Genomic DNA, 13,853 nt, shown 5'->3' on the forward strand with positions numbered 1-13,853 from the left:
CTTATTGGTCATCACATTACTGTTTTAAATATATTTCAAGAGCAAAGTAATTACCCCATATCAAAAATTACTTTATATACCAAAAATTGTACATCAAAATTATGTTACAAAATGCTTTCAGTGGTTAATTATAGGTTTGGATCATGCACTTTCAAGTCTATGTTCAAAAATGTGAATGTCAGTTAACAGGTTAAGTTAACGCTAACTAACGATTAAAAGTGATATTATTGGTAAAATTAAAGCAAAAGTAGTCTTAAAACATAATAGGCATGATTAAAGCACTTGTTTAATTTCATATTAACAACACAGTCTTAACTGCTGTTGTCTTCTGATCGTTGCCTCCAAGACTTCACTGCTTAGCATGGTGTAGCCAACTTAGCTTGCCATGTGTGCAGGACAGCTAGCTATACAGTACAATTTGCAAACCTTACTTTAGCTTCCTAGTTGAGTGAATGATTCTGCGTGACTTTACATCACCAATAAATTGGCAAAACTTGCACAACTTACCGTGTTAATCAGTCTGTGAAATCTAGATCCGTTGCAGCGTGCAAACAGTTGAAGTGCCGAGGAAGCATCTGGGAAAGTCCCCGCCAGTGAAAAAGGGATAAATCCAACTTAATTTTTATGTGTTTTTTATTTCAAATATTTAAGTTTGATGAACACACATGCCACATCGACAGCTGCTCAAATAAATTGTGTATGTCAACTCACTTTTATAACATTTCGTGTACACAACAAACTCATACAAAAAGCTAGCCAAATAAATTGTTATTGTTTTATTTAAAATATATTGTTATATAAAAAGTGATATATTTTAATTAAAGAGGAAGTATATTTATACTTTTTAGTATAAAACAAATAAAATAAACTAGATTACAACTATTTAAAATATATAAAACCTACTGTGTGGGTGTAGCACTTTTTACAGTGTGCTAAAGTGTCTCACCTGCCATACAAAGTGTACACCAACCAGAGAGAACATGTCAAATGTCCCAAAAAACTAAATAAAAAAATAAATAACAAAATGGTCTACATAGAAGCACTAACCATCATTTGTCTTGCTTCACTGGACTGTAAAATCTCCTCTGCAGTCTCAAGATCTTCAGTATTGTTCAAAGGGACTGAGACAGGCAATGGTAGCAAAGGTTGCTGTGAAGGTAAGGACTGGCTGAAGAATTCCTGACATTCCCCCCAGAGTTCCTTGACTTATTTTACAAGTTCTGTGACCGTTCCAATCAACTTTTGTAAAGCAACAGTTCAAAACATATTTAACATGCATACTGTATAAGGAAGTAGAAAAACCTCTCTGCACTTGTCTTTCATTGACTGTCTTGCAGAATCACTTGCATCTGGAACAAGAAAAAAAAAGAAGCTAATGAACAGACTCCCACATATTTTAAGATAAAAAATATTTTATATTGTTGTAAACTGCTTAAGAATTTGGAAGCTGAAAATTACACTCAAAGCAATTATTGGTCTGATTGCAAAACTGCCAAAGCACTTCTGGAATGTATACCCTCTTGAGCCTTGGAAGATGCTCCTGGCTGGGGCACATGGCAGTCTGGGCTGATGAGTCACTTGACTCAGTCAAGTATGAAGAACTGCTGCACATCTGGTCAGAGGACTCCAAAGGATAGTTAGGCAGAATTTTAATAGAAGGCTGGACAGAGGTCTTGAGTCTGGAAGCTGATTGAACAGGACCCTGCATTTTGTTGGAGACTGCAGAGAAACAGATTTTACATGTATACCATTTGCAAAATTACATTTTAGGATGTCCACGTAAATGGAACAATTGCATACACCGTTTCTTTGCCACTCAGTCTTGGTTACATAAACATCACTGTTATACCTGGATATAGCAGTCTAGGAGAGCTTCCTTTTTTAACTTCATCTTCTATGTCAGATGTTCTGTTGTAAATGGGATTAGGTCTAATAGGAAAAGAAAACTTCAGTTCCCTATCTGTCGGTCACTACGAGTTATGTCGACCGACAAATGGGGTCTCACTTGGGAGGCCAATCATCTCTGATTTTAAGAGAAAACGCCAATGAAATTGGCAAGTGGATTAACACACCTGAGCCACTCCCCGTGCCAACGGGTATAAATAGGGCGACAGGTGCATCCACTCATTAGATTTTTGCTTCGTAGCCGAGTAGTCGATGACAAGAAGTCGCTACAAAGCCATCATCTTTGTTTTGTTTGAAGCTGTTCCTGGTCGGTGTGACGGCGCGTTACAGCGGTGTCCCTGCGAGACGCCGATTCCCCTGGGCGCTTCGGCTAAAAGAGACAGTTTTCTAAAAGAGCAAATCACGGACGATTCGCGTCTTTTTCAAGATGCCGTTTCGTCCGTGTCCTTCTGGATGCGGTCGTTTCCTGTCTTCGGTTGACGGTCACGAGCGTTGTCTGCAGTGTCTGGGCGTCCAACACGCTGAGGCTGCGCTCGTGGATGATTCATTTGTCTACTGTGGGCGTATGAACATGGCAGCGCTGCGATCGCGTCTCTCACTCCTCAAGGGGAGTGCAGCAGACCCCTCTGTCACCACCCGTCCCGGTCTCTCTGGCTCGAGCAGAGGGCCGCCGGCTGGCGCTCTGGGAGATCTGAGGATCACAGTGAGAGCTTCTCCGCCGGGCCACGCCCCACGGACCTCTCACTCCTCACGCAGCGACTGTCCCGTGCAGCTGCCGATTGATTCTGCTGGGCCGTCTCACAGCGGTCCCAGCGTGTCTTTCGGTGCGCCGCCCGAAGACCAGATGTCGATTGCTGCATCGGGGGATGGGTTATCTACTTCTGAGGATGAAGGTTCGGCGGGGCTGCCCCCCTCGGGTGTTGTCGCTGCTGCCGAATCGGACTTGGAGTTGTCGGCCATGCTTGCCCGGGCAGCCGTGAGTATCGGGCTGGAGGTGACTACACCGCCCAGTCCCGAGCCCTCGCGGCTGGATGATTGGTTTCTCGGCGCGGGACGCTGCTCACAACCTCGTTCTGCTCCGGTGCCTTTCTTCCCGGAGGTGCATGAAGAGGTGACGAAGTCGTGGACGGCCCCTTTCACGGCCAGAAGCCGCTCCTCTCCCTCTTCCATCCTCACCACCCTCGACGGCGGGGCAGCCAACACGCTGAGGCTGCGCTCGTGGATGATTCATTTGTCTACTGTGGGCGTATGAACATGGCAGCGCTGCGATCGCGTCTCTCACTCCTCAAGGGGAGTGCAGCAGACCCCTCTGTCACCACCCGTCCCGGTCTCTCTGGCTCGAGCAGAGGGCCGCCGGCTGGCGCTCTGGGAGATATGAGGATCACAGTGAGAGCTTCTCCGCCGGGCCACGCCCCACGGACCTCTCACTCCTCACGCAGCGACTGTCCCGTGCAACTGCCGATTGATTCTGCTGGGCCGTCTCACAGCGGTCCCAGCGTGTCTTTCGGTGCGCCGCCCGAAGACCAGATGTCGATTGCTGCATCGGGGGATGGGTTATCTACTTCTGAGGATGAAGGTTCGGCGGGGCTGCCCCCCTCGGGTGTTGTCGCTGCTGCCGAATCGGACTTGGAGTTGTCGGCCATGCTTGCCCGGGCAGCCGTGAGTATCGGGCTGGAGGTGACTACACCGCCCAGTCCCGAGCCCTCGCGGCTGGATGATTGGTTTCTCGGCGCGGGACGCTGCTCACAACCTCGTTCTGCTCCGGTGCCTTTCTTCCCGGAGGTGCATGAAGAGGTGACGAAGTCGTGGACGGCCCCTTTCACGGCCAGAAGCCGCTCCTCTCCCTCTTCCATCCTCACCACCCTCGACGGCGGGGCAGCCAGGGGGTACGTAGAGGTTCCCCAGGTGGAGAGGGCGGTTGCGGTGCACCTGTGCCCGCAAAACGCCGCCACTTGGAGGAATCGTCCGCGTCTCCCGTCCAAGGCCTGTAAGCTGTCGGCCGCACTCGCTGCCAAGGCTTACAGTGCTGCGGGCCAAGCTGCCTCTGCCCTGCATGCCATGGCCATCCTGCAGGTACACCAAGCCAAGGCACTTAAAGCAATGCACGAGGGTGGTACCGACCAGGGGTTGATGCAGGAGCTGCGCACGGCGACTGACTTCGCCTTATGGGCGACGAAGGTCATGGCGCGGTCCCTCGGGAAGGCGATGTCCACGTTGGTGGTCCAGGAGCGGCATCTCTGGCTGAACCTGGCCGAGATGAGGGAAATCGACAAAGCTCGCTTTCTCGACGCTCCCATCTCCCAGGCAGGCCTGTTCGGCGACACTGTCGAGGACTTTGCCCAGCAGTTCTCGGCGGTACAGAAGAAGACGGAGGCCATCCAGCATATCCTGCCCCGACGTGTCTCTCCGGCTGCCACCGTTCCGTCGCGGGTAGCGCCTCAGCCTACTCGTCGCCGTGGGCGCCCCCCTGCGCCCTCCACACCAGCTCCGCCCCGTGCTGAGAGTTCTTCGAGGCCGGCGCGTCGAGCCCTGCGCAGGAGAGCGGCGCCCCCCGTGTCACTCCCGGCTGCGAAGTCATCGAAGAAGTCGACCAAGCGGCCCTGACACGGGCAACTCGGAGATGCGGAGAACTGCTCTTCAGGAGATGGCGAAGACAGCGCCACTCCTTCCCCCGGAGGAGGGCCGGGTGGAGAATCTTCAGTTTCTGTTTTATTCTGTTCCGCCACTGGTCGAACGGCCAGTGGTACCCACATTTTCAATAAAAGAGCAAATTCTCCTTCCTCCGAGTTGCAAGGCTCGTGGGTTGACAATGAGCGACGCACAGCTTCCTCACTCTCACCCACGACGCCCCCTTTCGCCAGCGGCCAAGAGGTCGCGGTTCGGAGATGCAACGCCTCTCCACGCATCTCTGGCCAGTTCCTCCGGGAACACGGGGAGTGTGGTTGCGACGACCCAGGACGCAGTGCCTTCTGGGCCTTCCGGCACGACTCCCCATCGCTGCACCACTGCGGGTATGTTGACTGTCCCTTTGGTGCCACTTGTACGGTATCTGGGAGCGTGGCTTGCGCTGCCAAACCCGTCATGCTGGCTCATCCGGACGGTCCGACTCGGCTATGCGATTCAGTTCGCCTGGCGACCCCCCAAGTTCAATGGCGTGCTCGAGACTTCCCTGTCTAGCGCGAGGAGATTGCTGTCCTCCAGGTGAAGGATGCAATCGAGCCGGTCCCTCCAGCCAAGATGAGGACGGGGTTCTACAGCCCTTACTTCATCGTGCCCAAGAAAAGCGGTGGCCTTCGACCTATCCTGGATCTGCGAGTCTTGAATCGGGCCCTACACAAGCTCCCGTTCAGGATGTTGACGCAGAAACGCATTATCAAATGCGTCCAGCCCCAGGACTGGTTTGCAGCGATCGACCTGAAAGACGCGTACTTTCATGTCTCTATCCTCCCTCGTCACAGACCTTTCCTGCGCTTTGCTTTCGAGGGTCAGGCATGGCAGTACAAGGTCCTCCCCTTCGGGCTCTCCCTGTCCCCCCGTGTCTTCACGAAGCTCGCGGAGGGCACCCTTGCCCCACTCTGGGAAGTGGGCATCAGGATCCTCAACTATCTCGACGACTGGCTCATTATGGCCCGGTCCCGAGAAGAGTTGTGCGATCACAGGGACTTCGTGCTTCGGCACCTCAGTCAGTTGGGGCTTCAGGTCAACCGGGAGAAGAGCAAGCTCTCCCCTGTGCAGAGAAACTCTTATCTCGGTATGGAGTTAGACTCGGTGAGTATGACGGCACATCTCACCAGCGAGCGTGCCCAGTCAGTGCTGAACTGCCTGAGTTCCTTCAGAGACAGGACAGTGGTACCACTGAAACACTTTCAGAGGCTCCTGGGGCATATGGCATCCGCAGCCGCAGTCACGCCGCTCGGGTTGCTTCATATGAGACCACTTCAGCACTGGTTACACTCCCGAGTCCCGAGATGGGCATGGCGCCGCGGTACACATCGTGTCACCATCACACTGATGTGTCGCCGCCTATTCAGTCCTTGGTCGGACCTTGCTTTTCTACGGGCCGGCGTGCCCTTAGAACAAGTGTCCCGGCACGTTGTTGTCACAACAGATGCCTCCAACTCGGGCTGGGGCGCGACATGCAACGGGCAGGCAGCTTCAGGGTCCTGGACAGGACCTCGACTGCTTTGGCACATCAACTGCCTGGAGTTGCTGGCAGTGCATCTAGCTTTGCGACGGTTTCGTCCGCTAGTGCTGGACAAGCACGTGTTGGTCCGCACGGACAACACTGCGGCTGTTTCGTACATCAACCGACAAGGCGGTCTACGATCACGTCGCATGTCTCAACTCCCCCGCCATCTCCTCCTCTGGAGTCAGACGTGGCTCAAGTCGCTGCGCGCTGTCCACATCCCGGGGGAGCTCAATCGTGCAGCCGACGCGCTCTCACGACAGCTCACTTTCCCCGGGGAATGGCGACTCCATCCCCAGACGGTCCAGCTAATCTGGAGTCGATTCGGGAAGCCCAGGTAGACCTGTTTGCTTCCCACGAGTCCTCCCACTGCCAGCTGTACTATTCCCTGTCTCAGGCCCCCCTGGGCACAGACGCACTGGCACACAGCTGGCCTCGGGCTTTACGCAAGTATGCGTTTCCCCCAGTGAGCCTGCTCGCACAGACTCTGTGCAAGGTCAGGGAGGACGAGGAACAGGTCCTGTTGGTTGCGCCTTACTGGCCCACCCGGACCTGGTTTTCGGAACTCATGCTCCTCGTGACAGCCCCTCCCTGGCGCATCCCCCTGAGGAGAGACCTTCTCTCTCAGGGGCTTGGCACCATTTGGCACCCGCGTCCAGATCTCTGGAACCTCCACGTGTGGCTTCTAGACGGGACGCGGCAGACCTAAGTGATCTGCCCCCAGCGGTGGTAGACACTATCACTCAGGCTAGAGACCCTTCTACGAGGCAGGCCTATGCTCTGAAGTGGAGTCTGTTCACGAATTGGTGTTCTTCTCACCAAGAAGACCCCCGGAGATGCCCGGTCAGAGTCGTGCTTTCTTTCCTGCAAGAAAGGCTGGAGTGTGGGCTGTCACCCTCCACCCTGAAGGTGTATGTGGCTGCCATTGCAGCCCATCACGATGCAGTGGACGGCCGGTCCCTGGGAAGGCATGACCTGATCGTTAGGTTCCTGAGGTGTGCCAGAAGGTTACATCCTCCTAGGACACCCCTGATTCCCTCCCGGGACCTCTCTATTGTCCTGGCGGGACTTCAGAGGGGTCCCTTTGAGCCGCTGGATTCGGTTGAGCTGAAGTTCCTGTCTCTCAAGACAGCGCTCCTGATCGCGCTCACTTCCATCAAGAGGGTCGGGGACCTCCAAGCATTTTCGGTAAGTGAAGAGTGCCTTGTGTTCGGGTCGGCCTACTCTCACGTTGTCCTGAGACCCCGGCCTGGATACGTGCCCAAGGTTCTCACCACTCCCTTCCGAGACCAGGTGGTGAACCTGCAAGCGCTGCCCCTGGAGGAGGCAGATCCAGCCTTGTCGTTGCTGTGTCCCGTAAGAGCGCTTCGCATATACGTGGACCGCACCCAGAGCTTCAGAAGCTCTGAGCAGCTCCTGGTCTGCTTTGGAGGTCAGCAGAAGGGGAAGGCTGTCTCTAAGCAGAGGTTGGCCCACTGGATAGTGGACGCCATCGCCTTGGCTTACCATTCCCAAGGCGAGCCATGCCCCCTGGGGGTGAGGGCCCACTCCACACGGAGTGTGGCCTCCTCCTATGCGTTGGCGCACGGCGCCTCTCGGGCAGACATCTGTCGAGCTGTGGGCTGGGCGACACCTAACACCTTTGCGAGGTTTTACAACCTCCGTGTAGAGCCAGTTTCTTCCCGTGTGTTAGGTAACAGGTAATTGGCGGGAAGGGCTGGCTGGGTGTCTTGCTTGCTGCGCCATTCCCCCTAACACGGGGATGTGAGCGCCTTCTTCTCCCAGTAGAGTTCCCCGGTTGGCGTACCCTGGTCGAGCGTCCTCCAGCACCCTCGGCGTCAGACTTGGCGGAGCAGTCTGTCGCCAGGCCCAGTACTGGCGTTAGCATGCCCGGAGCCCGGTCAGCCCCTGTACTGGGCTAGGTGTCCATATGGCTGGGTTCCCTACGGGTAATCCCATATGTGTATTCTTCCACGGTAAGGTTTCCCTCTTGGCAAACCCGTGTCTTCCCTTGACAGATCGTTCTGTCAGCCTCTTCTGGCAGCCGTTCCATCCCTACTCCAAGGTAGGACCTACCTCAAAGACCCCTTCCATATGTAGTACTGCCCCCTGGGTCAGTCCATATCGGTATATCCACATGTCACCTCCCTACGGGTAGGATGTGGTCTCCGTAGCGGCCTTTCCTACAGGCTCGCTTCCCCATTGTCTTGCCAGCTGAAAGAACAAATAGGGAAGATTTGAAGCAATCTTTCACCGAAGGTTGAAATCCCTTCCATTTACTTATGTGGGCGGAACAGCAGCATGGCCTTCTCCAGCAGCGATGTGCTCTTCGGTACCAAGGTCAGTGAATTTGCGCTGGGGCTTTGGGAAGGTTACGACCTTAAGTGTAGCTTTTGTGGCACGCCACGGCTTGTCAACAATTGCAGCGCCTCAGGGTTGTGACGAGGTTCAGGTTATGGCGTTTTCCATAGGACCCCATTTGTCGGTCGACATAACTCGTAGTGACCGACAGATAGGGAACGTCTCGGTTACGTACGTAACCCTCGTTCCCTGATGGAGGGAACGGAGACGTTATGTCCCCATGCCACAACCTTGAACCATTCGCTGTTGCCGGGACACGTTCTCGGCTCCTCAGCATAAAACCTAATGAGTGCATGCACCTGTCGCCCTATTTATACCCGTTGGCACGGGGAGTGGCTCAGGTGTGTTAATCCACTTGCCAATTTCATTGGCGTTTTCTCTTAAAATCAGAGATGATTGGCCTCCCAAGTGAGACCCCATTTGTCGGTCGACATAACGTCTCCGTTCCCTCCATCAGGGAACGAGGGTTACGTACGTAACCGAGACGATACATCTAATCATTTTATTTTATTTTTGTGGTTATTCTTTCCCCTTGCAATTTATTACCTTTTTTTTTGGAGTGTAATAACTCTAAAGTATACAATTTAATTCTACCTTATACTTAATTTATGCTTAATTTGAATTTATACACTTACCTCAACTAACAAGGTGTCTAACAGGTTCATAGGACAACCATTCCTCATAGGCAGCTCATATTTTTTAACTGCAGCCCGTAGCTTGGCTGTGTCTTTGAGTAAATATGGTGGCAAAATAATTCCCCTACAATACAAGAATTCACATTTTTAAACTTTTCCCTTGGAAATATAGAACATTTTTTTTAAGAAGCAGAAAATAAGTACAAGCTTTTCTTACAACAGCAAAAGCATGTTGTAACCTACAAACAATTAATTTTGTCATATGAATGAGTGGCATGGCAATGAAGACATTTTTGTCAGGACAGAGAAAATATTTCAGCTTAATATCTTGGAGTCTGGCCACATCAATATTGTCATCCCACACTTTATAACAACCTATAGAAGGATGGGTAGTAGAAGGATGATTCTTGATGATTAAACTTTTACAAAAATCCCTACCCAATCTACCTTAATGATATTTCTTAAAATAGCAACGTGGCCAACTATTTGCACACAATTATGGCAATGGCAATTTATTTATATAGCACAATTAAATACAATTTACATTGTCCAATGTGGTTTACAGTATTAATACAAAATCATAAACTAACATCAATAAAACCACAGTACAAATATAGATTTAATAAATATTAAAAACATTTTTTAAATGTATTAACAAAATTGTTGATGTAAGATGTGAGTTTAGAAATACAGTGTGGCTAAAGCCACAAGTCTTTCAAAACTTTCATTAGAAATTTCATAATCGAATTTGTAAAACTGTGAATTTTATGAAATATTTTCTAAGGCCATGTCATGTGTGTTTTTCGAAAAGGCTAACCTCATTGATTTATGGCACTTGTCATCTCTTTAAGATCTCACATGTAAGCTCTCCTGTGTGCTCTGTATGTGTGTTGGCTTTGAAAACTCATGGTTCTATTGTTCTCACGAAACAAGTCTTTCACACCTCCGCCAGGTATGACACATTATCCGCATTATTCTTTCATCATTGTTCTTTTGTTTTTATTCTACCTTTTTCAGCCTTTTTGTGGTATTTTAATGTTTACAAAGCAACAAAACAGCGATCTCACTTCAGTCTCAGTATGCATTTAGCCCTTATTAGATCAAAAGTCTTACTATAAAAATACAACAAAACATTTTCTTACGACCTTACACGAATTATAGTGACAGAAATGCATTATGAAGAAAAAATGCACCTGCTATTAGTAGCATTAGAGCTAACGTTAGCATCAAGCTACATCAGACAATTTATTAAATTATTAGTACAAGTCAGCATTTGCGATGTAAATTTTTATATTTTTTATAAAAAAGCCTCAGATCTCAAGAAAATCTCATACCAAGCTTTTCTATCGTAATCGCGGATTTATTATGCGGATATTTTGTATGTACAGAGGTCTATTAGTGTTGTTGTTAGCAGATATGAACCAGGAAGTGTTCACAAACCATGTGACACGATCTGCCGCTGTCCGGTTTTGGGACTGTTAGATTGACAAGCCGAAGGTCCAATCAGAGTCTGTCTAGGTCACAGCTCGAGTACACGGAAGCAAACACACAGAGACAGTGCTGGGAGAGGCTATTTATCATCAGATCGCGTAAATCAGTGGAAAATGAATAGAAATGACGATTCTGTCTGAAGAAATATGAAGTAAACATCAGTAAATATATCCATATATCTCCGCAGATATGCATCTTTGGTCTATAAATCCTTATTGACGCTGTTCAGTGAGTCTATGTGAAAACAAATAAACCGCTGCTGACGTGACTGAATATTAATGAGTGGTGAATTTCTATTCAAATTTCGAATTACTAAATAACTGTCACTGCAACAATGTTTTATCAATACATTGGTCAAATATCGAAGTTAGAGTCTTTAAACTTTCGATTAATGCCCAGTTTGTCCAGATCAAGGAAGAGTGTTTAATGTGCTGTGAAAGTTAAACAAAAATAAAGTGGGGCCATCGGCGATGCTTGAATGCAAAGGGGTTAAAAGTGCTCTGAGTGCAACAAGTGAGACTGAGAAGGTAGAGGCCTAGTATCGCAAACTCCTTAAAAGAAACACACTCGTTGCATCTTCTGATTCATTATCAGAGTTAAAATCTGATGAGTTGACTGTATCATTATTAACATGATGCATATTGGTTGGATGTAACAGAACCTCATTAAACACCCCACCAGGGAACTCATCTGTGACTGAATCATTTCAATCTGAAACAGCTGACTCTATAACATCTTTAGGGTACTCTGTATAATTGGTTCCTGCTTCAACATGGTTTTCTTGTGACACATAATTTTGTGCACTGGTTTCATTAAATTGTTGTAGTATTTCTGACTCTGCAGAATTAATCATTAATTTCAATTTATGCCTCTTTGACCACTGTGAAGTCATCATTGCTACAAGTGGTGCATCAGTTCAAGTTTGTAAAAAATGGCTTATTGCATAGCTGTCAACATTGAACATTGAAAATAAGGGAGATTTCCCGGAATCCATCCCCAAAATAAGGGATTTTTTTTACACGATTCTTACCCACAAACTTAAAAAAATAAAAATAAAATAAAAGCACTAATCATTAACAACATAAAGAGTTTATAACTACACAATATATATTAAAGAATGACAGACCAATGGATATGTTAAAAGTGATTTATTTATGAACAAGGTAATATTAATAATAATTTAATATTAATAATAATTTCGTGCTGCGAAACATTGTTTTTCCCGACAATGACAAATTTTGCAGTAGGCATAATTTGGACCTACATGGCTGCTTGTCAGGTAGTGAAAGGTGGACTCCCATTTACTCAAATATCGGCATAATGTCCTTGGTTTTGGTTGGTGAGTACTTGGATTAATTCGGTTATTTTGGCCGTCGACGTCCTGATCCATCATTGCAAATCACACTCATCTACTCTACTCTTGAAGTTCACTTTCCGCTACTTTTCCCTCTTCCTCCCGCCCGCTGGCGCCGCTGCAACTGTCTTCTTCGATGGTAGACTAAACAACTGTATACTGCCACCTGCTTTATTGGAGGTCTAGAAACCCAAGAGCAAGTCACTTCGCAGACACAGATAGTTCCGTGTTCTGAGTTAACACAGAGTGTAAAAATACGGGATAATTTACAGGAAAATACTAAAACGGTAATGCAGCGGCAAAAGAGATAAAATACGTGAGAAACCCGGAAAAAACGGGAGGGTTGACAGCTATGGCTTATTGTATGTCAGACTGTGACATACAATCTTTTCTTTTGGGTTCTCTGAAAAAGCAAGCATGATATCGCTTAAAAGCAAGTCAATTAAATTCTCATACATACATACCGGTACATACATACAGTCACATTAAACATAACATTTATTTTTAAATTTTTTTATTTAGAACAGGATTTTAGGATCATTGATTTTTTCATATATCTAAATATAAGTCTATTGGTGCTTCTTTTACATTTTTTGCAATAAACATTTGTAAATGTAAGCACTATAATACGGGACCCAGTTAAAAAAAATATTGTTTTCACTCTTCCAAAATGCCGGATCCATGTGGAAAAAAAACGCCTGTCTGATAAATAAATTTGAGGTCATGCATGTCAAACACATGAGACTTCTGTATAGGATGCACCTGTGTTTTCTCTCTAATGAAGAAGCATCAATTAAACAACTGAGAAATGCACATGTAAAATCAAAATTGGCGTATACCAATCAGTGGCCAATTTCAAACTACAATAGATGTTTTTCAACAGACTTGAGACTTTACTTGACAGACTTACTAAAACCATGAAGTCACATCCTTAAACCAAGCCCCCAGTGGATTAGAGCAAATCAGGTAAAGTGGTTGAAAATACCTATTATGAACTGAGACACCCCCATGAATGGAGAAAGATCTTCTGATCATCAAATACAAATCACTGTTCATTGTCACTGTCCACCCATGTGTGCTGCCGACTTATAAAAATAAATGAATAAAAATATCTTTCCACCTGTCACTAATGGCCAACAAACTCTCTGTTTAGTCTGTTTTTAGGAAAGTTACAACTTTGGTGTTCAACATGTCTCAGAAACAAACAATTACAATGTAGAATTTGTATAACCACCACATTTGGTCATCTATAGGCTATTCTCTTGCTGAAAATAAACATCCCCCCCAGAAATAAAGCTTTGCGTTTGTTTAAGTACTTTTTCGAGGTTCTCAACCTTGGATTGAAAGCACCTTCTACTTCATGTCTTCTCCTTGTCTATTCATGGCTTCAAGCGAGCAGGTAAGCTTGCAGATTGAAGAGGTGTTTTCATTGCCCGAGGCCTCGACAGACTGCAGTTTTACCAACGACTCTTTTTGTAACTTGCTGACCTTTTCTATTGCCACTAGCAGCACAGAGTTAGATACTGTGTCTGGGGTGTTTGTTTCTAGATTTCTTCTGAGCAGGGGCCCCACTAGTGTCCGGAGAGCTCCCAAATGTATTTTCTAGGTGTCTTGCATAATTATGCACCTTTATAGACCCCTTAATCACCTGCAACACTGTGACATCACAGCTCTAGCTGGAGGCAAAACATAAGGAAAAACTCATAGCAGATGTGCTAAAAGTTTGAGGTTTTGACTTTAAAATGTCATTTTGTTGTGTTTTTGGCTGCCAGAATAGAAGGAACAGCACTTTTGTTTCAAAACTAAAGTTTTACCGGATCCCAGCAGACATTCCTTCACAGAAATCAAGAAGACAATTGTGATTGAATGCAATACGGCGTACAGACAGACTGAATAATGCTCATATTTACAGTGCACACTT

Source organism: Carassius auratus, chromosome 47 (assembly GCF_003368295.1).
Source record: "Carassius auratus strain Wakin chromosome 47, ASM336829v1, whole genome shotgun sequence".
Lineage (NCBI taxonomy): Eukaryota > Metazoa > Chordata > Actinopteri > Cypriniformes > Cyprinidae > Carassius > Carassius auratus.